We start from the raw sequence: 27688 nt of genomic DNA, 5'->3' as shown, positions 1-27688 counted from the left end.
CCAGTGGTATCTCTCCTTCGGGTCTTGTAAGTCTTACAAACTTTTGTGATGGCTAATAATATATTTTATTAAAATCTTAAAAAATATCTTTTTAGTATCTTTTTAAGATATTTAAATATCTTTTAAAGATACTTTAAAAGAAACACATTGATATATTCATGAGTGAAATGACATGATGTTGGAGATTTGTTTCAGAATAACCTAGAATATTTAGGAGTAGGTAGGGGAGTAAACAAAATAATACTGGCTATGAGTTGATAATTATTGGATCTGGGTTGTGGATCCATGGAGGCTCATTATCATTCATATCTGTCTTTCTAGTTATCTACTTTAAACAAAATTTTCTTTTCTTTTCTTCCTTTTTTTTTTTTTGGTACTGGGGATCAAACTCAGGTCCTTGTGCTTAGGCAGGCAGTGGAACCACTGAACTAAATCCCCGGCCCTAAACAAAATTTTCATACTTGATGTTACGCATAGTGAATTCTAATATTTAGAAAGCTAGCTTGCCTTATTTTAATAAAGTTGGTCGTTACAGTCTAAATTGATAAAACACTAGTCTAATGCGGGACAAATACTATACATAAGTGAGTGCCCTGTACCAGGAAGTGCTACTGGGCATCTACAGAGGGCTTTGGAAGTGCAAAGGAGGGAGCGGCCACCCTCAGAGTTCTGGAAAATCTGAGAAAGCTTCCGAGGAGCACTTCACTAGAGGAAAGGGCATCAGCAAATTTGATGGTAGTGGGGATACAATACGTGAGCTCAAGGATAAAGGGAATGGTGCAAGCAGGAAATGTCAAGGTGGGATGGGCCAATCTTAGTTCAGTATGGCTGGAATATGAAGGCTGTCAGGAAGCTTCATGAGAAAAAGTAACAGATTAGCAGTTGCAGAAGTCACCTCTGTCTTATGACACAGCATAAAGGACTTGGGTTTTATTCTGTGTTTCAGAGAGCCATTGGAAGGTAAACTGAGGGATGACCTGGTTCCATTGGCATGTTGCACACACTGTCCGGTATATGTAAACGGGTGTGACTGTGTCATCATGACTTGGGACAGAAACCTCCATTCGTGAGGAGCAGTGGAAGCCCGATTTCTCTACGCACCCCACTAGCTACCTTCCACTCTGCCACACGCTTTGCAGAAGATATGCACAGACACATTGGGCTTTTTCACAGATTGACCAAAACAAAAGTGACAAGCACCTGCAAGACATAGGGAAAGGAGAGAATACGGCCTGTTCTTTGTATGTCTTCTTTTCCTTCTATGAGATTCCCTCTTCTGCAGAATAAGGCTGTGGTAACCTGTGAGACAATCATATAATCACTTATGTATTTCTAGGTGCTTTACAGCTATTAACTTATTTAATCTTCCTAAGAATTCCACTGAGGTATTATTATTATTATTTTCATTTCATAGATAAGAAAGCTAAAGTACATGGAAGCAAGTGGCTTGCTTACTATCTGACATCTAGCAATTAGGAGAGCTAGGATTCAGCTAGTCTGACTCTAATGCCCACCCTTACTACCACTTACTTCTTGTTTAGGTTTGAGTTCTTTGTTCTTTGCCAGTTTTTATTAGTGTGTGGATTCAGTGGTAATGCTTACTACTGTATGTAGTAGTAATGATTACCTGTCCCATGAGGAGTTGGTACCCGTACATAACACATCTTTTTTCTCCCCTTTCTCCTCCTTTTCTCTCCTTCCCTCCATCTCTTCTCTTTTGCAAAAGGTCTATAAATCAGACACAGAAGCTTACATATGGCAGGCTTTCTCTAATAGAGAAATCCAAAATATAAATAAAAGATAGATGATAGGAAATTGGTTTGATTTCATTCCATTCATAGACAAAAAAAGATCTGGCTTTATGCTTCTCAACGGCATCAAATCTGGATCCTCCCTGACTCAGAAGAAAACCTTTTTCTAGGAGAGAGACAGAATTTTCTTTGAAGGAAGAGTTACTGTAATGGAACTTTGAAAGATGAGTGGACTTCTGAGAAGTGGAAATTGCTGAGAAGGAAGGCTTGGTAATCCCAGCGAAGATGAAGTATTTGAATTCCAACCTATCTCTGCCTGTGTTTACAACTAAAAATTAGATAGGATGTTTGATATTATATATTTGTATTCTTTTATATCAGCTGCAGTCTCTAGCTCATAACTTTTATGGCCCTTATTATTTCCCACTAATTGGAGTAATATTGGGCTGCTATAGGCCTTGGAAGTCTGTCCCCCCTTGATTTTCTCCTGCCCTCCTTTCACCTACTCCTTCGCTCCCCATGGCAGGCCATTGAAACTAGAGTTTCTTTTCCCCAAGTAGATTACAGAAACTCTAATCTTCCCTGCCTCCCCATCTTGGAGTATGTCATAAAGGAATTCTCTAACCTACCTTGTCTGAAAGTAGATCCTAAGATAAGACCTGCATTTCATTCCTAAGGGAGCAAGGAATGTTGCACAGAGAGGCCAAGAGCAGTCAGACAGGCCCTGCTGGGCGTCCTTACCCTGGCTCACCAGCATTGGATCAGACCCTCTTATTTGTCCAATTACATGTTCATGTGGTTGCCCACACTTCAATTATGCTTTGGCGGTGAAATCTCCATAAAAGTCCAAAAGGACAGAGCTCAGAGAGCTTCAGGACAGCTGGACACAGGGAAATTCCTGGGGTCCCTGTCGCAGAGAGAGCGTGGATGCTCTGCACCCCTTTCTACATCTCCTGCCCCATGTATCTCCTTCATCTCCTTCTTTTGCAGTGTCTTAGAATAAGCTGAAGTGTAAGTTTAAGTTCTACAAGCCACGGTAGCAAATTAATTGTAGTTTTGTTTTATATGTGGGGAGTGGGTGCAGGGCTATGTGAAAAACAGGCAAACGTTCTACCTCTGAGCTGCTGAAGCTAATTAATTGAATGAATTAAACCCCAGTATATAGCCAGTCCACCAGAAGCACAGATAACACAGCTGGGGTCTTGAAGTCAGAGGACAAACTTGGAGACGAAGCTCTCAAGCTGTGGGATCTGATGCTGTTTCCAGGTGGATCTGGGGGGTACCTATTGGGGACCTGCTGTGGAATTCTTTGTGTGCTTGGTATGCAGGCAGGGGAACCCCACACGCATTTGGAATCAAAATGATCTGTGTTGTGACAATACAGTAGGAGAAACTGAGAGTTCGTTTTGCCTTTACATCCTCAGAGAGTATGAATAGCAACTATATGAGAACTCTGGAAAATAAGAGCAGGCAGAGAGGGCACTGGAGCCAAAACTTGAGAGCATAAAAAGAAGCAGGAAAATCCAAGTAGTACTTAGGGCAAAGACAATCAACAGGTGCTAAGCCCGCCATGCCTCAGGTGAGTAATCAGACAGAAAGCAGCTGCTTTCTCCATTTGCCAAGCTTGAAATTAATTGAGAGTTTAAAGTGCTCAGCAGGGAAAAGAACCTGGTGCAAATAACTAGATAGAAGTTTTGAAACTGGAAAAAATGAGGTCTGATAGACCAAATACACTGGATGAGCTGAGTTGTAGCATGGAAATGGCAGAGAAAAGAGTCAATGAATTTGAATGCAGGGCAATAGAAATTATACAGTATTAAATGCAGGACAAAGCTGGAAAAAATGAATAATGGCTTATGGTACCATGGAACAATATCAAAAGTTTGAAAATTCATGTTAAATATGTTGAAAATTCATCTTATACCAGAAGGTGAAAATAAAGATATTGTTGCAGAAAAAAAAAAAATGTGACGACAGAATGGCTGAAAAATGTCACAGATTTAGGGCTCCAGACAGCATTACAAAATAAAGAAGCTCAGTAATATCAAAAAGGATTAGCTCAATGACAACTACTCAGTCACTTCATAATCAAACTTCTGAAAATTAAGGATTAAAAAATATCTGAGTGTCAAGGGAAATATAATGCATTATACATAAGGGAACTCTATTCAAGTCCTTTGAAGTGCTGAAAGAAAATACTGTAAACGCAGAATTTTATACACAGAAAAAATGTCCTGCAGGAGTGAAGGTGATATAAAGATATTTTTAGATGAAGGAAATTTAAGATTGCTAGCTTGCTATTTATTTTGTAGTTTGAGACAGGCTCTCCCTGTATAGTTCAGGCCGACCTTGAACTCGCTGTGTAGTCCAGGCTGGCCTCGAACTTGCCTGCCTTAGCCTCTCTAGTGCTGGGATTAGAGTGTGTGCCACCATGCCTAGCTTGAGACTGCACCAAAGGAAGCCACACTAGAGGGAAAGTTTGAGTTTGAGTGACAAAAATGAGCAGGTTGCCGGGGATTTAGCTCAGTGGTGCCACCACCTGCTTTGCAAGCACAAGGTCCCGAGTTTGATCCCCAGTACAAAAAAAAAAAGCAGGAGAAATGATCAAATAATGTATCTGATATATTCCCCTGAGTAAAAATAACAAAGTTAACAAAAATTACCGCTACTTCCATGATTTAGGAATGCCTACAGACTACTGGCAATATTTTAGATATATTTCCTTCAAGTAACTTTTCTCTGAATAGTCATTTTTCTCTCTTTCTTGATTTGTCTCTTGATATTTTGGCTCCATTCATCCACCTCTCCCTTTGTCTTTCCCTTTTTCTCTCCTTCCCTCTCTCTTTTTCTTCCCTTTTTTCTTTCAACTGAGGCATTTACATTATATTGTAAAATTTTTCAGATTTTATTTAAAACCCTTAAAAAGTCTTAATAAATCTTAAAAATTAGTTTGAAAATGACATCATCATCATCATCATCATCACCAATAATGGTAGTATTGGGAATTGAATGTGGGGCATTGCTCTGAGCTATATCCCAAGCCTTTAGATTTTTAAAATTTATTTTGAGACAGGGTCTCAAATAACTTACCTAGGCTGGCCTTGAATCTGTAATCTCTCTGCCTCAACTTCCCAAGTACTGGGAAAACAGGCTTGTGGTTATATTCTTAAAAAGAAATATACAGCGTATTTGGGGAAACAAGGGTGTCATGTCTGGGACTTAGGTAAAATTCGCAGGAGTGAGTGGGTACTGACGAAGGAAGATTGGCCATGAATTGTGTGTGGGGAGTGGACACATGTAGCTCATTATCCTACTTTCTGTAGCTTTCTATCTGCATGGAATTTTTTTCATTATTTTTTTAAAAAAAACCTTAAATGTGATTTTTAAATTCTTTAATCATATTGTGGAATTCTGCAATGTATTTATCCCTCTTTTGTTGGGAGTTGGGGTTGTTGCTTGTTATGCATGTGCTGAGATAGAACTACAGGCTTTGATAACTTCTCTTATTTTCTTTTTGGAGATGGATTTACTAGATGAAAAGGGAATGGACATATTTAATGCTTTGATACATTTCGTAAAGTTGCCCGGCAGAAGAGATGGTCCATGTGAACTTCCCACAAGAGGTACAACAGTGTCCTTCTCAGTGCTGTTATTCATTTAGCGAGGGCAAATGCATCTTATTTTCCTGTGTTGTTTTGAATTCCCAGCGACACTGAACCCCCACCCTGCCACTGAACTGATTCTTGCTGTTTTAGGAAGGAAGCGGGGTGAGAAGAGTGACAGGAAATAGATTTCTTTTTCGCTTTGAAGATGAGAAGCACGCCCAGAGCCCAGACACAGGCAGGGCAGGCTTCAAATCTGGGCTCTGCTGCTTACCAGCTATGGATTTTCTGCAAGTTGGAGCTCTCTGATCTTCAGATTTTTCATTGAAGAACTAGGGCAGTCGCGCTGGCCTTCATGAGCTGTGTGGTAATAAAGATTTATGAAGAAAAATCTGGAAATGGTGGCTCTTGCTGTCCTTGGGAATCCGAGTGTCAGGAAGGTAAATGCCCTTTGGCTTTCCGGCACAAGGACAGGAAGGGGCTCAGAGCGGACTCTGCCACATGGGAAGGCGTCCTGCAGGAACTGCTGGCTTTTCACCTTTCGTTCTTCACAGCCTCCCTACTCTTCAGTCTTTCACTGGCTGCTGAGAATCGGGACAGCTATCCCAGGCCAGGAAATCCACCTTGGTCTTGGGGAACAAGTTCTGATGGCTAATGGTGTTTATAGCATTCAGTGGCGATGAACCTTGCTTTGCTTGGGTTGGAAGAGGGGGATGAACTTCAGGTGGGTCCTTTGACAGTGTCTCACGTACTCTCCAGAGTCCGACTCAGACCTGGGGACATCATCTTTCCAGGGCAGCTTGCCTAAACCGCGGTCCTTGTTTCAATTCATCGGCCTTTTCCCAACCCCCGTACCCTCTTCCCACTTCACTCTCTCTCAAAGCTGGACATCTTGACACACCCACCCGCCCGAACACTGAGAACAGCTGAAACACAAAGGGACTGTTCCTCTAAATAACATGCCTGCTTTGCAGTTCAAGAGAGAACTGAAAGTGTTTTTTTTCTCTGTTTACTGCATTTTGCTTGGAGGGGGCTGGTGGACACCCAGGAAGTTCTATAAACGCCAAAGTGAACAGGCCATCTGGGCCCTGGCTCACAGGTGGGCCCGGGACACCCAGGCTGAGGTGCTTGGATGAGGAATTCTCTGAAAATCAAGGCCAAAAGCCTGGCCTCACTGCTGCCTGCCCGGCTTTGGTCCCAAGCTCTGGGACCACTTTGCTGAGTCCCTGTTTCCTCCCCAGGCTCATTCAAGTGCAGCAGTGGAGGTGGGAGGAGGGGGAGTCTGGCTGATTCTCTAAATCCAGGGAAAATACAGAGAAGATTTGGTAGGTTTTTCTGGGAGGAGTTGGGTCCACCAGTTTCTTGTGTCTTGGGTGGGTAGAGCGCCCCCACTCTGTGGAAAAGAGAACAGCACCTCTCCACCAGGAGGCTGCCAAGGGCCATGTGCCAACTTGGAGCAGGTTAACAGTGTCACTATTTCTTCCTGATCACATAGAAATGATTTCACCTCTGTTCATGATTGGAAACTGAGTGTCCCAAGAAAGAGTTTCTCAAACAGTGAATGTGTCTTTTTCCTCTTTAAAATGAAACCATGTTTTATCTACAAACTTTGCTTCCTATGGCTTTATAGAAGTGTTGAAATAACAACATTGTCTTGAATAAATGTAAAATAGCATAGACTTTTGTCTGTAAAGTTTCAAAGCTCTTTCTCACCTATTATTTCACTTGTGGGTTACCGTGACTCTGTGACACAGGAATTACTTTTATTTTGCGACAGCCTTGCTAGGCTGTCCATCAACTTCTGGGCTGGAGCAATTGTCTTGCTTCATCCTTCTGGGCTGCAGCTGGGACAATAGACACACACCCCCATGCTTGGGGTTTTTTTTTGTTTTTTTGTACCAGGGATTGAACTCAGGTCCTAGTGCTTGTGAGACAGGCGGTGGAACCACTGAGCTAAATCCCTGGCCATGCTTGATTTTGAAATAGGAATTGTTTTCCTTTTCTCTTGAGGAAACAGAAACTCAGGGTCAGTGACTTTCCAAAGGACACCAGTGAGAACAAGGAGACCTTATATCCGTGCCTGGCTTTTTCTGCTGGGTCATTTCTCTGTTTGTTTTAGCAACACCCTCTTGTCTGGCTCTCCTGGGGATCCCACAGTCCTATTCTCTTTGAGGGTAAGCAGTGTTTGGAATGGTTAACACTGAGAGTGGCAAATATTGGTTTTGTTGAGATAAACATCAGGATCCTGGGTTAAGCCAAAGACAAATATTGATTCACGACACTCCCAGAAAGGCATCTCATCCTCTCAGAAATGAGGGCATCTCTTCCTGTAAGGTCCAGATGCACAACTACCACTTACTACAGGCATAGCTCTCACCAGAGAGGCAACGGAAGCCTTGGGTGTTTGTGCCATTTGCCTAAGATCTCACAGTGACTGAATAATAAAGGCAGGATCCAAAACCATGTTTGTTAGACTCCAAAATATGATGCAAATGAAATCCAACGTCTGCCTTCCAGGCGGGCCCTGTCTGGGGGACTCTGTCCACCCCAGTGCTGTTGCTCATCACTTTGGCAGACAGGGGGCTGGTACCTGGGTCGGCCTGCCAGTGAGCCCTGAGTCAGATCTGACAGAGCCCTGGCTCTGCAGGGGTCTGCACTGGGGCCATGGTCAGCAAATCCCTCTGAGCCTCCTTCGCTTATAAAATAAGTTCAACAATGACCTGCCTTACGGGGATGGTTTGCGGGTTGCAGAGGTGCCTGGCACATATAGATGTCTGAAAGTGGTGGCTTGTTTGTAGGTCACTTCTTTGTGGGGCCAGAGAAGGGGTGCTGTGGGGGCCATAGCAGGCTTCCTTGTGACTGCTGAGCTCGCCTGCCGCCCCTGTTAGTCAGAGTTCTCGTTAGTCATATTCTGTTACTGGGTCAGCATGCAAGTGTTGGAGCTATTTTGGTGACTTCTTGTTGGGTAATGGGGAGGGGCTCGCATTGGCTTCATGGGCCAGACATTCCTGGGGAGTCCCACCTCTCTCGGTGTCGCTTTCCTGTATGAGATAAGGAAGAGCAGGCTCTTCTTGTGGATGTGTCGGAGCAATTTCTCCAGTCAGTGCCGCATCATGATTACCCCCGCTATCTCACTTGTTCGATGTAACAGCCCCAGGTGAGACTTTTGGTAGGTGAGGAACTCATGCGCACATTTTCCTCTTCTACCAAAAGTGAAAATTTAAATGATTTCTATCCTTTATGTATCCCATCAATAAAGAGCTATAGGGATTTTGGGATCTATTAAAAGAAATTCATCACTGAGTAAACTTTTTTTTTTGGTATCAGAGATCGAACTCGGGTCCTTGTGCTAGTGAGGTAGGCGGTAGAACCACTGAGCTAAATCCCTAGCCCCTAAACTTTTTTTTTTTTTTTAACGTGAACTGTTTGAGCTCTTTGGAAGCCACAGTTCACAAGCAGACAGTTCTGTCCCTTCCTGACACGTGGAGGACACAGGGTCCCCTGCCTATGGGTCCCAGCTGGAGTGTGCCTTCTAAGGGGTTGGCTCCTGTCGAGCCTGAATGCTTCCCCCTTTCTCTTTGCACGGTGGCCCATTTGGCCTTGACCTGATCCTAGCAAAGACATCAGTTTGCTAAAAGGAGAAGTAAACAGTTGTTACCCTGGAGACTTGAAGGAAGGGGAGTTGCCCTTCAGTGATTCTGACATTTGGGAAATGTCAGGAAACACTGGCTCTGACTTTCCTCCTACCCAGATGGGTAAACCACCATAGAAAGGAAAAACAGCCCCGGTGCAACTGCAACTGCTAGTCCTGGAGTCTTGCAGGAAATGATGTTCAAGATAACATTAACAGACACAAAGACACAGTCAACCTGCTGTTCCAGGAGAAATACTTAGATCATGAGACATTTGTCAGCAGGATGTGGGAGAAATTTCTGAGTTTTCAGTTTTTCAGGGGAAAGCTTTCTCTCTTTTGTGGCCGGTCAGCCCTCCTTCACGATTCAGCATGTGAGAATTCTGGGTGGTGTAATTACCCGACCTGCTTGTAACAGCTCTGCTGTCTTTTAAGGGAAGTCATCTTTTGGATGTAGATGTTACTGTGCATTTTCAGACTGAGTGCTGACCTGGGGAGCGAGGCTTGAATCTGGTCTGGCAATCAGTAAAACTCTGGTTTTACATTGCTGTTCTACTGATTGCTAAGCACTTCTAGCCGGATTCTTTTTAAGGTTGAATGATTTAATTTTGCCTAGTTGGGGGTTGTTGGGGGTAATTTTTCTAAGCATTCACCTGTACCCAGCCACCAATAGAACCTGTTTTGTTTTTTTTTTTTTTTCCTGGAGGTATGCTGAACAAGAATTATTTATTGCTGGGATCAGAAGTTATGATTAAAATAGGGTAATCAGTGAGAACCGAATTTCTGGCCCATGGTCTCTAGAGACTCATTTGCTGCAGTAAATCTGCACAGCCAAAGAAACAGGTTGCTGTGTATCAGGCTGAATTTAAGAACGGATTTGGTAACAATGACAGTCTCATTCTGATCTGACCTCTTATTAGCAGCAGTGTCTTTGTTCATCAGATAATACATGAGAAGTGAAATTCTTACCCAACAACATCATTTAAAATCTGGGAATCATGTCAGAGGGAAGCAAACTACAAGAGGTACTGGGTTTAGGAACTGTTGGCTTTGATTACGTTAAAAGGAGCATTTATTATTTCACAGTGCTAGTGAAATGTTGGGATGAAAAAAGATGAAAAATCTATAGCTGAGAATTCAGTTGATGTTCTCAGACCAGAAGCAAACGTTCAGGAAGTCTGCACTGTGTAGCTGTATTAGTGTAATGCCGGTTACTACAACAAGCTAGGCAGAGTAACAGTGATTGGACTGCAGACTCACTTCTTTGACTCAGAAGTGACAAACTTTATTTTTGCTCACCTTTTATAGCTGATACTCAGTGAAATGATCCCTCCTAGATGTGGGGGTTATGTGCATGTGCAATTGCTGGAAAATATCCTCCCGTCTGGTGGAAGAAGCAAGTGTTTGGCAAGTGCCTGACGTGAGAAGATGGAAAAAGGAGTCCTTACAGGATCAAGTGGCAGCTCAGAGGCACAAGTTAAGACTTCAGAGTCAGAGTTTTTTGGGGCCAGGAATACAGACTGCTTCTGGGAGGCACTCTGGCTGGGGAGAGAGCCCTCTGTGTCAGTGACTCCAGGAGCAGAAGGCTTGGGTGCTGAGGTCCAGGTGATGGTGAGGATGAAGACCAGGGCAGGAGAATAGGTGTAACCAGAAGAACAGAATGGTGGCCAGCAGCTGTAGTTGACTAGGTAGCCCCCTGAGGGGCCTGTGTAGGGGGACATGCTAGACAGCACAGCCAGTCCGGGAGTCAGAATAATCTAACACTCCAGTCCGATCTCTTATGGTGACACTTTGAGCAAATGATTTAAACTCTCTGAACTTCAGTTTCTTCATTTACAGAAAAGGATGCCAGTGCCCCAGCTCCCAGGGTGATAGTCAGGATAATACGGAAACACAGAATGCTAGCACCCTCAGAGCTCAGTAGATGGAAGGGACTGTGAGTTCTTCTTGGCTGGATTATTGAAAAACCTCTTGAAAGCCTCCCCCAACTTGCTTTGGGTCACAGCAGCAGCCTGATGATGGATTCCTTTCACACTTTGTCAGCCAACTCTTACGTAGAGGGAAAGCCAAACTTTTTTTCTCTCATTGAGTTTATTGGTACATTTTAGGTGTACAGTACAGTTACATTCATCATTGGGATCTTGTACCCTCACTTGACAGATCTTGGTTGTCATTTTTCCCCATACCCCTGCCCTCCTCCCTTCCCTATTTACAAAAACTTTATTTCCATTTTTGCATTTTCTCATATTTTTTTCTTTTCCCTTACCCTTCCCACCTTCCCGACACCTTTAGCCCTTTTCTTCCTATTTCACATTGTCAGTTATGCCATTAGGATCTTTCACTATTATAATTTTTCATACCAGAGAAACTATTCAGTATTTACACGTGTGACTTATTTCACTTAAGAGTATGTCCTCAATATGTATCCATTTGCCTATGAATGACTAATTTCTCACTCTTTATGGCTGAGTGCTATTCCATTTTATAGAAAAACCATTTCTTCATTATCCAGTCTCCAAATGATGAGCAAATGGTTTGTTTCCAAGTTTTAGCTATTGCAAACTGTGCTGCTATAAACATAGGTGTGCATATATCACTGTTATATGATACTTTTAATTATTTTGGAAAGATACCCAGCAGAGGGATGGCTGGTTCCAATGGAACCTCTAATCCTAGTTCTTTGAGGTATCTCTATATTGATTTCCATAGTGGTTGCACCAGTCTGCACTCCCACCAACAATGGAGAAAGGTTCCTTTCTCCCCACAACCACACCAGCATTTGTTATTGGTTGATGTCTTTATAGCAGCCATTCTTTCTGGGGTGAGGTGGAATCTCAGTGTTGTTTTCATCTGCTCCTCAGACAAAGGACTAGTATCTAGAATATATAAAGAACTCAAAAAAATCAGGCCCCCCAACTATAAAGATCCGATTCAAAAATGGGCATCTGAAATGAACAGACATTTCTCAGACAAAGAAGTAAAAGCATCAAATAGATATATGAAAAAATGTTCCACGTCACTGGTCACTCGAGAGATGTAGATGAAAGCCAAACTTTTACCCTATCGAAAGCCCTAGGCGATTTGGCCGTTAATGTCTCTCCCACTACCCTCCTCCTTCCCCACTCTGCTCCAGGCCTTAGTGCTGGGTTGGATGCGGGCCAGGCCACCTGCCTAGGAACTTTACTTTTCCGTCCTGCTGGCACTCTCCCTCGGAGAGCTGCCTGCCCCTTCCCCCACTGCCCTCCAGTCTTTTCTCAGATCCCCTCTCCCTGCGCTTTCTCTGAGGATCCAGTTTAAACCTCCCTCTCCTCCCCACCCCACCCGTGCCGCCTGCCTCCATTCTTGGGCTCCTCTCGCCTGTAGCAGTCATCCCCTTCCAAAGCCCCGTGTACATTTGTATTTTGTTTGACTCTTCATCTCCTTGCTGGAGGGCAAGTGCTGGTCAGGGATTTCTGCCTGGTTTCTCCACCGCCTTGTCTGCAGTCTGGCTCACAGGAGACAGTGAGCGTTTGCTGGATGATTGAACCTATTATGAGTATTGGTATAGTTTTCCTGCAGGCTTTGGGATCACTGCAAAATAGAAGGGTTCAGTCCTCCCGATTCATTTTTCCTTCTCCCAAAGCCCTTACACTATTGGGCTTAGATCTGCTTAGATATTAAAACAACACAGCCCAACAACCTAGGAGAGCCACTGAACTTGAAATGACTCAATCTCAACCAGCCTAAATCTGACACTCGGTTTGCAGGACTCAGAGCAGAGGAGTAGATGCAGAGCCTGGCACATTCCAGAAGTCAGATGACACCACCGTTACCCCAATGAAAGAGAAAAAGGAATAATGCAGTGGGGAGTGGCTGGAGATCAGAGAGGTGAAGGTGTCTTGTCTTCCAAACTATGCCAAACTTGTTTAGGTCCTCATTTGAGCAATGGAGAGTAAATGGTATACTTGTTTGATTTTTTTTTTTTTTTTTTTTTTTTTTTTTTTTTTTTGGTACTGGGGATAGAACTCCGGTCCTTGCGCTTGTGAGGCAGGTGGTGGCACCACTGAGCTCATTCCTTGGCCCCATGAATGATATACTTGAGAGGGTTAGCAAAAATTTGTGAGCAGATTGGCTTTTAGGCTTTACTTGCCTTGTGGCCATAGATAATGGTTATGTATAGACTGATATAGTCTCTCAAAGAATCTGGAGAATTAAACTCTGTAGAAAATTATTTGAGGGCCCGTGTCTTCAGTTCTCCCAAGGATGGCACAAAGCTAAGATTCTGGGGAGTAAGCTAATTCCATGCGATGGGTGGATGAGAGTCTTAGGGCATTAGGGCTTAATTATCTCATGGAACCCCGGTTGAAAAGAGCTAGTGGAGGGGGCGAATATGAAATCTGACATTTGTTTTGAAGTGCTCCAGGAAAAAGAATGCAATCAGGAGGAAGTCGAGTAGTTCTTCTTCCTGAGGTGGAGGCAGGCCTCGTTTCTTTTTTTGATTTTTCTGTGTAGTGTAGGGATGTGATATAACATAGTGCATTGCCTGGGAGGGGTTTTGTTTTTTTTTTTTTTTTTTTTTTTTTTTGCAACCCTTTATAGGCTCCTTCCTCCTCTTCTTGTTCTTGGTTTACGAAGCGAGGGTAGATTGGTATTTAGTGTGGTGAGACTGGGGGAGATCCTGCTGGGGCTGGCGCTTCTGCTGCCTGTGATGGGGAGTGAGAATTGTGTAGAAGGAAAGTAGTGGAGCATAAAGGGGCCACTTTTTTTGTCAGGCACCTGTCAAACAGAAATGCAAATACTTCTGCAGACATGCACTTGTTTGTCTGTGGTGCCCGAGGTCGAAGGCAGAAGCACATAGCTGGCAACTTCCTTTTCGCTTTATGAGCTCGAGGTGGCTGGCTGTGGCCAGGAGCCAACGCCTATAGGTGGAGAGGACACAGCACCCTCCATCACGTGTGCTTTCTGGATTCTTAGGAAACCTCTGGCAGAATGCTTAGGTGTTTCTGAGGACTTCCTTCCCTTTTCCGTCAGCGCCTGCTCGATTAGGAAAAGATCCAATCTCTGGTAAGAGACCCCTTTTGTACCCTGAGTCGGGAACAGCTAGGTCCGGCAGGAAGGAAAGCCCCTTCCTAGCACTTTGATCTGGTGGGGAGAACCCTCCCCTTTCCCACCCCTTGCCCCTCAGTTAAACGCGCCCTCAAGAAGACATTTACCCGCAGCAGCGTCTCAGAGTGGAAACTGCTCATGGCTTCTTCATCTCAACTCTCACACTCACCAGCTGCAAATCACTTCCTGTTGTTTGTCATGTTTCTGATCTTTGGTGCTCTTTTGAGTAGCATCAGATTTCGTTTCACAAGTGGATGTTTAGATTCACTTTTGGGAATTGGAACGAGTATGCAGTGTATCTTGATCCCTTTTTTTTTTTTTTTGATACTGGAGATCGAACTTAGGACCTTGCGCTTGTGAGGCAGGTGCGGTGCCACTGAGCTAAATCCCCATTTTTGATCCTTTCCTCACTCTGTCTTTCCTTTTCTCCCCCCGTCCCCCCGTTTCTGTCCTCATCTTAGGGAATTCATTTTAGGGACATATTTGGATCATTTTTTATTCGTATATGTTTGCAGTACCTGATGTTTATATTCCCTGTGTGGAATTGGTACATGTACATAACACATCTTAATTGCTTTTTTTCATCCCTTTTCCCTCCCTCCTTCTCTTGAGCCCCTTCCCCTTTAAGAAAGATCTATCTCCTTGCTTCCTGTTGTCTTTCATTTTGCTCTTTATTTATACTTTGGTTTCTCATATAAGAGAAATCACGAGAAAGCTAAGCTTGTGTGGCTGGTTTATTTCACTTAACGTTCTGGTTGTGCAGTGTATTTGTTGTCCTATAAATGACTCAAGTTTATCTTGCTTTATGGCAGCGTAGTACTCTATTGTGTAAATACCATATTTTCCTTATCTATTCATCAGTTGATGGACATATAGGCTGCTTCCAAGATTTAGCTGTTATGAATTGTGCTGCTATAAACATGGGTGTGCAGGGACCACTGTAATATGATGTCCTTAACTCTTTCAGGACTTTTCTCACCTCCTTCTCTTTCTTCGCCACCCCGTATCCTTTTCTCCATCTCCAACAAGTCTACTTTTCTTGGTTCCTACCATCTGTTTACTTTACTCTTTTATTTATTTGCATTTTGGGTTTTTCATATAAAAGAAATCGTGCAATATTTAACTTCCCATGTCTGTCTTATTTCATTTAATATTGTGGTCTCAAGGTAGAACTCAGTGGCTAAGAGCTGGGACATTGGAGCCCAATAGCTTGAGCTAATAATTTCTTTGGAGACTCTGAGAAGCATGAATCTCACCAGAGTCTTAGCCACTGTTGTTGCTGCAGGAATGAAGAGAGCTTTACCACAACTCAAGAGCTTCAGTGCATGGTAAATGCTCAGCAACTGTTAGCTCAAATGAAGTGATAAAATTTGCCATTAAATTATTACCACATCTTGTAGAGGCAAACTTTTACTTGTTGTTATTTTCTCTTGCAGATGTTGATTATAGAAGGTGATTAATTGGCTTAAGATCATAAATCGATAGGTAGAAAAATCAGGATTTGCATGTGGGTTTTTTAGCTGAAAGCCCCAGTGAGCTGTTTTTTTTTTTTTTTTTTTTTTTTTTTTTTTTTTTTTTATTTTTTTTTTTTTTTTTTTGCAAAGCCATGGTGTCTCAGAGTATTGGTGGTAAGGAACAATTTCTCACACATAAATGGTGTTGTAAACTGTAAATAAAATGGATGATAGAATATTAAATAGAAAAACGGCACTCAAAATATAAGCCCTGTGTATGGTTAGTATTACGTTTGAAGGCATACACATACTCTAGCAAATTAGTATAGAAGTTGCTTACATCCCGTTTCTTAACTTTTCTCACCTTGGAACTTGAAAGGCTTTCTCAGATCGGCACGCACCTGCAGGTCTCGCTTTGAGTGACACCGCCCCACGCTGCTGTTTGTGAGCCTGGTGCGTGTAGAATGAGCACTCCCATCAGCCCCTGGGAGTCTTGTTCAGTGATGATCACTCAGCCCTGCTATGGACTACTTGGATCAGAATAATTGAGACAGGATTCAGAAACCTGTGTTTCAGCAAGCAATGTTAATAATTTGGATGTGCTAAGTCTGAGACTCATTGTTCTTTGCAATGTTGCTTTCTCTCTAAGCTAACAGATGAGAGGGTAAGTACTTGTGAAGCAAGTGCAGTATTTCATTCCAGCTCTCCCATTGCCACCCACTTCCCTCCCGCATTTCTTTCCTCCCTCCGTCTTTCTCTAGAAACTGATGGATAGAACCTGCTTTCTGAACTCATTTTCGGGTGCTTCGATGTATGTGTATTGAGTGCAGACTGCAGGCTGGATAGAGAAGGACCAGACCACAGATAGGATAAGTTGAGAACAGATGCAGATAAATTACAGTGCAGAACCTTGGGTATTTCAGTGCACAGCTAAGGGAAGACGAGGATGAACTAACCACAGGGACTGACCAGTAACATGGAGGAAAACCCAAAGTGTAGGTTTTGGAAGCCAAGTAAAGAGTATGCATCAAGGAGGAAGAAATGGTCAACTGTGTAAAATACTGGTGATGGCTGGTGACAAGAAGGCCAAGCACTGACCGCCCGATCAGCAGCATGGAGTCTTTGGTGAAACTGACATGCACAAGTTCATTGAGATAGGGGAGGCCTGACGGGAGTGAGCTTAAGTGCGAATCAGGAGACTGGGATTGGAAACAGCAACTATGGACAGTCTTTCAATGAGTTTTACTGCAGAGAGTTTGATTTCAGAGAAATAAGCCTTGAGCTAGAAAGTGAAATGAATTGAAAGATTTAGGGGAAGGGTCAGAGAGATGTTATTTAGAACTCATACAGTGCCTTCATATGTAAACTTTTGTAAAGTCAGGCATTTTTTAGTTAATGCCTTCAGTAATACAGAAATTGTTTGTTGTAACATTTTTCTTTAAGCTCTTTTAAACTGTCTCTACTCCTAAACATTGGTGTTGGTTGAGAAGAAGTTTGTAAATCACTTTTGTTCCTCACATAGCTGTATATAAATACGTCTGAAAAAACAGCACTGCACTTTTTGTATTTGCTTTATCTATTATTTTGCTAAAGTATTTTAAAATAGATTGATTTCATGTCTTACAATTTTTTTACATAACCATAGTACTATTATTATACCTAATGAAATTATGATTAATTATATTGTATAATACCCAATGGTATATTCAAATTTCATTTCTCTCCAAAGATGTTTTGTTCAAATTAAGGTTCAAGTAAGGTCTGTATCTCATATTAGTGCTATTTCTTTTAAACTTTTTGGTTTTCATGCCCCCTGACTTGTTCACGAAACCAATCGATTGTCCTCTAGAAAGCCCTTTCTGAATTTGTCTGAGAGCTTCCTGACTGTGTCATCTAACTTGTTCTTCTTTATTCTGTGTTTCCTGAAAACTGGAATTGTGTATGAAGACTTGATTATATCCACCTGAGGCAAGATTTTTCCTCGGTGGTGCTGTCTGTCTGCTTCATGTTGCCTCACATTGGAAGGTACAGGCTATCACGGTATCTCATTGTTAGCAATTCTGAGGCTAAGGAGGGAGGTGCCTGAATCGTGAAAGGTGTTTTTAGTTTTTTGATAGAATTGACCTTTGAGAAAGAGATACCTATAATGCAGAAGGAAAAAGGAGAATTCATGAAATAATTTTCATAAGTAGAGAAGCTTGTATAAGATCTAGTGGATAAGTGTTGGTCATTGCAGTATTGGACACAGCCAGTTCATCTATGAAAACAAGAGAAATATAGTATAAATGTGGGTAACGTAGCTTGAGGTAGGGGGCTGGAAGAAGTTCTACTTTGGTTCCATTTTTCTCCATGAACAAAGTAGCCAGTCTATCAAGAGAGAGTGAGAATGGACAGATGGAGGTCAAACTGAACTCTGAAAGGATGGCAGAGAATACATCCACTGGAAAAGTAGCAGGTTATTGTTGGGAAGCACTAAAGACCTGCAGGCAGTTAGTGATCAGTACTGTGAAGTGAAATCAGCAGATACTGTTGTGTGAGTATTTTGGAGCCAAGTTCAATTGTATGGTTGTAGGTGTGGAAGAGGACAGAGGTTGGACAGAGGATTGGGTTTTAGGCCGCTGTATATGAAGAGACACAGCAATAGATGGACCGTGGGCTTTAAGGTGGGTGGAAAGGGAAGTGAGGACATGAGGAAAGAGGAAGACAGAAGTGGACAGAAAGTGGTAGGATGAGCCATAGAAGAGTCTTGAAGTTGGGCTACTGGTTGGGATAAGCTACAAAGACAAGGGTGATGACTGGAGAGTTGGTGTCTGATACTGAAATTCAGAGGCGGCACAATTTGTTAGAAATAACAAGACCAGAGAACTATGATTCTGAGAGTGAGTGACTGGAATTGCAATTGTGGGGGTAGAGATCAAAGAACTGCACATCTAGGGAACTAGAATACCCTGTAGGTGGATATGAGTGTTGCTAAGAGTTGTGACAGAAATAGTGGTGGGCAAAGTCGAAGTGAGAAAGGAGATAAACTATTCAAAGAATGAAGAGGTGTATCTTGGCTGAAGGAAAGGTGACCACAGTGAGCAAGGTGGGACAGTCATAGGTGGTGTGGTCTACACAGGGTTGCCACAAGAATGAAATACGTTCGATGCACATAAAGCTCTTCCCACTGACCTTGACACAGCAGGTGCTAAACAAACATGAGCTGTCCTCAGTCTGAGTCTGTAACTCCAGGGAGCAGAGCTTAAGCCGTGGATTTATTTTTGTAGGAAAGTTGATTTTCCCCTATTTCAGGAGTCTAAGGGGTATAGCTGCTTGCACAGCCATGTGTGACCTGGGTAGGTGGTAATTTCCCTATCATTCAGTGGGTCTGACAGATGAGCAGAACATCCGCATGACAGTGTTCTAAAGGACATCGCAGTGCAATTACAGGATCGGCATGTGGCAGTCAAAGGTAGTGAGGAGGGAGGGGGAAAGACTGTGGCAGAGTTAGTTTCATTTTTCTATTCAAACACCACTGAACGTTTGGTAGTTGTTGTCCAGAGACTGGCTACAGGTGCAGGAGACCAGAGATGTCTTAAAGGAAGGAGCTGTCAATACGTTTGGGATAGGTCTGTAGCCAGATGAGTATCACATAGTTTGATGAAAGCCTGAACAGGCACAGTGGGGTCATGTTGATCCCTGTGAGGCCAAGGAAGGCTTCAGAGTCAAGGGGGATTGAAGGTGTGTTGGAGGCCAGTAGGTGTGACCCATGTCGACATGGGAGGAAAGAACATCCACGCAAAGGAACTTCATAGGCATTGCCGAAAAGGCATGTAAGAGCCTGGGATATTTTAAGTGCCGCTGAGTTGCTTTGGGCAGATTACCTAACCTCCCTGCATCAGTTTCCCTATCTTGGGGATAGTAGTGGCATCTGTAGAGTAGGGGAAAGCAAAGTGCAGATTCAGTGATGTTTGTGATACTTGTCATGGGCACTGCTGGAAGCCCCATAGGTGGATTATCTTACTTTATTTTGTAAATATGCCTGTGAGATAGGATCTTTGATTATTTCCACTTTACAGGTAAATTTGCTGAGTCTTGGGGATAAAGTAACCCAAAATCTTGAAACTGGTGACAGGCAGATTAGTCTGATGCCAAAGCTTTACACTTTTTTTATTAGTCCCCATTTGTAGTGCATAACAGTTACATTTATGGTGGGAAGCTGGTACACATATGTATCATAGCTTGATTCTCTTACTCTTTTTTATTAAGTTCATTGGTACATTTTAGGTGTATAAGATAGTTACAGTCATCACTGGGATCTTGTACCTTCACATGGCAGATCTTGGTTCGTATTCTTCCCCATTCCCCAGCCCTCCCTTCACCCCTTCCACCCTTCCCTGTTACAAAGACATTGTTTCTGTTTTTCCTTTTCACATATTTTTCTTTTCCTTTTTTCCCTTTCCCTTACCCTGCCCACTTCCTGTTCTTTTAGATCTTTTCTTCCTATCACATGATATCAATTATACATTTTGATCCTTATTGAATTACTTTTTCACACCAGAGAAACTATTCAGTATTTACACACGTGTGTCTTAATACTTTCACTTAAGAGTATGGTTTCAATGTACATGCACCTGGCTAGGAATGTCTCTAGTTTCTCATTCTTTATGGCTGAGCAGTACTCCATTTTATATTAAAAAAAACCTCACATCTTCTTAATCCAGTCTCCAGTTAACGGGCAGTTGGGCCGTTTACCTTCTTTCCCCTACTCTCCCTCCCCTGTCCTCCCATGTTTTGATCCTCTTCCATTTACAAAACCTTTATCTCCCTATCTCCTATTATCTGTCTTTTGTTTTGCTCTTTAAATTATTTATACTTTGTTTCTCAAATAAGAGGAACCCTGTGATATTTAAGCTTGTCTGTTTGACTTATTAATTTATTAATCAATAGTGTTATACTTGACATTACTAACACGTTGTCTCAGGTACACCTGTTTTCCTACAGATGACTCACGGTTATCTTTCTGGCAGAGTAGCACTCCATTGTGTATAAATACTGCGTTTTCCTTAACTCATCTGTTGACGGATGCATAGGCAGCTTCCAAGATTTAGCTGTTCTGAGTTGTGCTGCTGTGAACATGGGTGTGCCTGTATCATATCATTGTAACACAGTGTCATAACTCTTTGGGGACAGAAAATACATAGGAGAAAAGGATAAAGTGGAATTTCTTTTAGTTTTTTAAAGGAATTTCTGTATTGATTTCCACGATGGTTGTACAAGTTTATATTCCTACCCACACACAGAAGGTTCCTCTCTTCTCGCAGTCTCATCAGCACTTATTAATAATTTATTGATGATAGCTCTTCTTCCTAGACTGAAGATAGAAGCTCAGTGTTGTTTTAATTTGCATTTCTCTGATGGGCCAGAGATGTTCAACATCTTTTCATGACTTTATTGGCCCCTCATACTTCTTCCGAGAAGTGTCTGTTCATTTCAGTTGCCCATGTTTTAATTGAATTCTTTATTTTGAGGGTCTGATTTATTGAGCTTTTTATGTATTGTAGTTTTTAGTCCTCTGAGGGATAGCTGGCAAATTTTTTCCCCCATGTTGTGGGATGTCTCTTCACTCTATTTTCTTTGTTGTGCTTGCTGAAGCTTTTTAATCTGGTAATAATCCTGTTTGTTGATTCTTGTGAGGCAGGCGGCGGAACCACTGAGCTAAATCTCTGGCCCTCTGTTTGTTGATTCTTGGTGTTATTTCTTGTACAGTTGGGGTTTACTCCGAAAGTCCTTGCCTGTACCTGTATCTTCAAGAATTTTACGTGTTTCACCTTCCAGTAGATTCAGTGTTTCTGTTTTAACATTTAGATCTTTGATCCGTATTATGTTTTAGTACACGGCAAGAGATACTGGTTTAGATTCAGTCTTACGGATTTTTATAGCCAGTTTTTGCCGCATCATTTGCTGAAGAGGATATCTTTCCTCCAGCCTATGTTTTTCGGCCTCGTTTTCAAAGATCAGATGACTGAATGTGCCTGAAGTTTCTGTTTTTCTGCAGTTTATTAGTCCCCATTGTGTTTCTGTGCCAGGACATGCTGTTTTTAATCACTGTAGCTTTTTAATATAACTTGAAATCCAGGGATTTAATGCCTCCTGCTTTGCTCGTTACCCAGGATTGTTTTTGCTATTCTGGGTCTCTTCTGATTCTACATGAATTTTAGGATTGTTTTTCTAGTTCTGTCAGGAACGATGTTGGTATTTCGATTGGGATTGTATTAAATCCATACATCAGTTTTGGTAGTGTGACCACATTTGGTAGTGTGACAATATTGGTTCTGCCTATCCAGGAACGGGCTATCTTTCCATTTTATGATATCCTCTTTGATCTCCATTTTAAGAGTACAATAGTTTTCATTATAGAGGTCTTTCACTTCTTTTGTTAGGTTAATTCCTATGAACAGTATTTTTCTTGAAGCTACTGTGAATGTTAGGTATTGTTTTCCTAATTCCTTTCTTTTAGCTTCATTATTGTGTAGGGGGAGCTCTACAGATTTTTGTGTGTTGATTTTTGGATCATGCCAAAGCTTGTGCTCTTACCCCTAAGCTATAATTGGTATGAGCACACAGCATGGTAGTTATTGTTGTGATTGCTAGTTTGTCAACTAGAGTTGAGGGTTCTATCCTCACTTCTGTAGCTGGCTCAAGGTCATGAATGCTGCTTCTTCCAGCAGCAGTAACTATTTCTGGGAGGCCTTCATTATCTACAATAGATCTGGTAGACAGTTGCACCATGTGTATTTTAACCAGCTGAATTTTTGGAAATCAGGATTGGTTGTGATTTTTATCTTCTTAGAAGGCAGGTCTTTCCAGCAGGTGTAGATGACACGAGAAAGAATGAGCTCAGGTCTATGAACTCTTCTGATATCTGTGGGCAGATCTCAAATGGAAGTCTCACAACCCAGCATGAGGAGATGGGTGTGAATCATCATCCACAGGGAAGCAGTGTCATCCAGGGGTTGTATGACCCCTCAGTGTTCTCTCTGGGGAGCTAAAAAAGTCTTTCATCAGTGATGCCTGAAATAAGCAGAGCTCTGAGAAGAGCTGCTTCGTACAGCAGGAACTTACTGAGCACCTGTTCCATGCTCAGCACTCACCCAGGATCTGGAGACGATCACCGGTGATATTAGCGAAGCAGGCTGACAAGGTTCCTATTTACGGAAATTATAATACTGGTGGAATGAGGCAGACAGCAATCAATAATACAAACGCCTGCATAAACCCCGCTGCCACAGAACGAGAGCTCTCAGAGTCATTTCTTGATTTTCCTGGGAGCTTGCCCCCTACACCAGTTCTCTTCTGCATTGTTAAGGAGTGCACTGAATCTTTTGACAAAGGACAAAGGACCCGTCTTGCTTCTGCCCTGTCAGTCAAGCCCAGGGCCCACCTGCCAGCCACCTGGCCATGAAAACCTGAGGTTCTCCTACCCCCGACCTCATCTTGTTTTGTTTTTTGTTTTTTTGAGACAGGGTCTCACTATGTAGCCCAGGCTGGTCTCGAACTCACAGTGATCCTCCTGCCTCAGCCTCCCGAGTGCTGGGATTACAGACGTGTACCACCATGTCCAGCCCAACCTCATCTTTAAAGGAGCCTTTTCTCCTGGCTCATACAGTTATATTCATATTGCTTCTTAATGTTGAATCTCCTAGGACAGCCTTCAAGTTGCTCCGATGATACACAGAATCGAAGGATATTTTCTGTATTGTTCCCAGTAGCTGGCCGTATTTATTCAGCTAATATAAGAAGGACAGTGAAGTCAAAATGATATGGTGAAAACTAATTTTTCACTTTATCAGTCTGCAGGTCTCAAACTTATAAGTTTTTTCTAGTTACTTGGACACAGCTAACTTTTAGATGCAATAATGTGTACACAGATAACTTTCTACTTTGCTTTCTTCATTATAATATGTTAAATGTTTTCTTCTCCACGACTACATCAATTCACACACGATTGTCTATACTCTTTCAGGTTGATGTACCATACTTTAGCTGTTGCTGGAAGTTTAGTTGTTTACGGATTTTCACCATAAGCTTATATTTAAAAAAAAAACTTTCTTTTCTTTTTCAAACACACATATAGAATTGCAGAATTCACATTCTTATCTCAATCTCTATCAGTCTTCACCACAACTATGTAAGATAGGGAATCATTTTACGCCTGAGGAAACTGAAACATACAATCTTATTTTTCTTTTGAATTATTTTTGCAGTGTGACTTCCTGGATGTATTATGGTAACCTGGTGGAGATACAAGCTCTTAGTTTCATTTCTCAAAAACTTTCTAGAATGGTTAAACTAATTTTCAGTTCTCCTTCAAATGTTTACAAATTTCATTATCATCTGTCCAGCAATGAGCATGAACATTTTGAAGGTTACTGAGCAATATAAATTCTATAAATTAGTATCTAGTGTAAGCTAGAACCTCCTTTGAGGTTCTCACAAACTCGCTATAATGTCATATGCTTGTTAGTTATGCTTTTTATTTTGTGATTTGCCTTTTGTGTTAACTGCAACTTTATTTTGAGAGGCTTTTACTGTATTAACCCTGTTTTGTACTTTGACTCGTTTTCCTTTTTTAAATTATAGTTATAGTGTTTTTCATGGTGTAGAAATTGGAATGTCTTTGCAGTTGAATCTATTAAATGTTCCCCTTGCTATTTTTATATTGCACCAAAGAGGGCTGACAAATATATTTTTAAGCTTTTTGGTGTTATATATTTACATATTTTTATCTCAAAAAGTAATAAACATACATTTTAGAAAGTTTGTGATATACACAAAAGTACAAAACATGGAAATATTCTACCATTTGGGATGTGCTTTTTGTACTTTTTTCTCTTTTTCACACCTGCATATTTTAAAAATTGTGTTTGAATTTGAATAATAGTCTTAGTTTTGGAACCTATCTTTTCAGTTAAAAATATGCTGACTGAACTTTCATGTATCACTAAACATCTTTTGGAAATAAATAATTTTTTGAAAATCTGGGGTTCATTTTGAAACTACTCGCTGCTTATTCCTAAGCAGAGATAAGTCACCCCTTCTTCCCTCGTGGGTTGGTGGTCCCCACCTTATCTTTCTGGGACACTCTTATCTATCGTGGATCTATTTCTAGGCTTTCTGTGCTGGTCACTGAGCCACATCATTGCACCTGTAATAAACTCTTCACTCTTTCCTGAGCCTTCAGGGCTTTTTGAGTCATGCCACAACAGAGACAGAGGCTCCATTGGTGTCATTAACGTTTAACCACACTCTGCTAGAAATCCGCTTACTTTTTTTTTTTTTTTTTTTGGCCTTTGCAGATGTTTTTTAATCACCCTGAGAAAAATGAGCCTTGGCCTCCAGACACAATAAAGCAAACCTCCTGTCTATGGAGAGCAGTGCTGGTTCCTGAGGACCTGGGGGGTCTGCAGTTCCAGGGGGATTAGCCAGAAGCAGGTAAGAGAAACACATACGGGTGTGGGCTAGCAAAGGTGTCCATGCCCCAGTACAAATGGTGCTGGCAAGGAGTCTCAGCGTCTCAATACCTGGCTGCAACTCTGCTGGTTTTCCTTTCTTTATTATCGTTGCTCTTTAGGGCAGGTGTGGGTGGGTAGGTAGATGGCTTGCTCTAAGTAGGATTTGAGTTATTCTATCATTCACTTGCTCTTTTATGAGCACCTACTATGTGCCAAGTGCTGCATTGGATACCAGCCATGCCTTGATGACTAGATCAGGGCAGCATTCCTTATTCTGACAGAGGCTTTCTCCCTGCTGGTCCAGCAAAGGCCTGGTCTCTGTGGGTGATAAGGAGCTGTTACTGTGTTCTTCTAGATGCCTCATGGTATTATAAGGCCACACTGATACAGTCACGTGGGTTCAATGATTCTTTTTTGAGCACCCACTCTGCTCAAGGGACTGTGCGGGGTCCTGTAGTTCATAAACCATGCCAGGAGACGTTTTTCTCTCAAGCAGAAGAGTTGGCATGGAAAACAAACATTAAAAAGAACTGGTTGCCAGCAGCAGGGTGCAGGGATAGTGATGAAGTGGAGGGGACCTTCACTGAAGGTCAAGGGCAGAGAATGCAGAGGTGCAGATGGCAGGAGGCTTAAGGAATTGTCCCCGTGTGATAAGGAAATTCGGAGCGTTTGTGGAGACAAGTTTGTTATTCTTTGCCCCTCTGATGCACTGTTTAGATGAAGGCCCCTCCTGTCTTGCTGAACAGCTTGAGAGATGAGAGAGGGTCTTGCAGCTCCCAGTGCCTGTAACTGGAGACTCCATCCGGCTGCCGCATATGGAGCCTCATGCAAAGGTTGTGTTGGGAACCATGCCAGCCCTGAGCTTAGGGTTCAGATGAGCACTCCCAGGCCAGGACTGACACAGACCCCTCAAGGCTCAGGCCATCTGAGAGTTGCAGGACTGTGCTTGGGCCTGGATGTGTGCACAAACTCTTCGTTCCTGCAAACCCAGGAAAATCCATCACTAGCGCCAGCTCCTGAGACAGGGAATTAGGCCTCTCCCTGTTGTCTCCTTTCACGAATATGTGGAAAGGTCAAGTTCAAAGTCTACCATTTCCAAATCAGTTGTGCAACTTTGAAAATCCCCTGTATTTCCCAAATCTCAACTTTTTTTTCCAGCAACAAATGGAACTCACAACATCTTTCTGCTTATCTCAAAGGTTCTTTGGGGCCTTATCAGACCTAACTATTGTGGTTAGTTACCACTCTCAGAGTGGTAAGAAGTGCCCACCCTGATGGCTGGCACACTGCTCATGATGAAGTTGGCTTTTCTTTCGTGGTCTGACAGATCAAGTTGCCTCTCTGCACCCTATTTCTGAGTCCTGATGGCCAACACCAGATCTTCACTGCTTCTAATCACAGATTCCTCCTGTCTTTATTTCAAAGACTATGAACCTCTGGAGTCACTCATACTGGGTTAAGGTGCTGTTTCTAGCACTAATAAGCTGTTGACTTTGGGAAACCCTATAACCCTGATAAGCCTTTTTCTTCCTTTTATAAAATATCACTCGGTCCTATAGTGATTCGATGAGATATTGCAGGTGAAGTGCCTGGCATGCAGCGGGGCCTCCTCACATGCTGCTTCTTCTCAGGTTCTTTTTGAGTTATCTGATCATGTGATTAGTTGCTTTCCCCATTCTGTGGGAACTTAATTCCTCAGCTTCCTGATGGTGTCACAAGACCGCGATTTCCAGCTTTGTGATCTCTTGTCAGAATTCACCTTTCTCTAAGTACATCTTATTACTTCTAAAAGTCTACCCACCCAAGCTAGGAACCCATCTTCCTCAGAGACACTGGTCCCTAGGTTCTGGAATGGGAGGAAATACGGCTATGGTTGATGCTGCTCTTGGGTTTCAAGAGTGACGTTGGGGTCTATTAATTGAAGAGCTTTGGATGGACAGCATCCAGTGAAAGGGTCATGGCTCCGGCTCCACTCTGCCACCTTCCCTGCCCCACATTACCCGCTACATGGCTCTTTTGCTGGGGAGCTGCTCTCCCATCTCTGTTCAGAGCACCTACCCTGGCTTTGTGCTTACCTAGTACCAATTCTACTGACACAGCCTCTTGCTTGGTCTTCTCAATACTCCATGACTGAACTAGGCAGGGACAATTCCTCCACAGAGACTTTGGGGCAGAGATTTTCAATTGCCTATGGTCACCAACATTGGGGATAAGAACTCTGGTTTCATGAATGTTCCATCCAGTACTTCTGCTACCTTATTTCCCAAATCCTTAGGAGTAGGTTTCTTGGAAAAGGCCTTAAGACTCCTAGAGGGTGGGTAAGAACCCAGGGAGTATTGCTTTAACTCATTAACATGGATAAATCCAGTGAGTGAGGAAAGAACTGAACGTTTTTCAAAAGATATGGACCTTGTTTGAGTTCACGGTGCTTCTATCTTTCATTTGGTTACACAATCAATTTTGAGATAACAAAATAGGTTTTTACTCAGATATAAGGGGGCCTATTCAGGCTGTTTGCTAACAAAGTCCATTTCCCAGAACTTGCATGGTACTGTAGAGTAGAAGGGCGTTCGATTATGAAATCAAGTGCATGGAGATCTGAACCTCAGTGCAGCCATGTCCTTATCTCTGTAATCTCAGCCATGCCCATTAGCCTCTCAGAGCTTCCCGT

At 42.4% G+C, this 27688-nt stretch overlaps 1 protein-coding gene across 4 annotated transcripts in view; it reads left to right on the top strand.

Annotated features, from left to right (window-relative positions):
- Positions 1-27688, top strand: part of St6gal1 (ST6 beta-galactoside alpha-2,6-sialyltransferase 1) — a 99808-nt gene that overhangs the window by 40985 nt on the left and 31135 nt on the right. For 2 of the 4 annotated variants that reach the window (XM_010624149.3, XM_010624151.3), the window contains exon 2: positions 24862-24997. The exons of 1 other annotated variant lie outside the window; for it this stretch is intronic. The gene's annotated coding sequence lies outside the window, so the exon portion shown is untranslated. Of the gene's footprint in view, positions 1-13932; positions 14028-24861; positions 24998-27688 lie in introns of those variants that run through there. One more of the 4 variants, XM_010624152.3, reaches the window with a different exon arrangement.

The sequence above is a fragment of the Fukomys damarensis genome, unplaced genomic scaffold (assembly GCF_012274545.1).
Source record: "Fukomys damarensis isolate Sample0158 unplaced genomic scaffold, DMR_v1.0_HiC HiC_scaffold_12, whole genome shotgun sequence".
In the NCBI taxonomy this organism is placed as follows: Eukaryota; Metazoa; Chordata; class Mammalia; order Rodentia; family Bathyergidae; genus Fukomys; species Fukomys damarensis.
The sequence above is the reverse complement of the archived record's forward strand: the minus strand, read 5'-3'. Positions and strand labels throughout refer to the sequence as shown.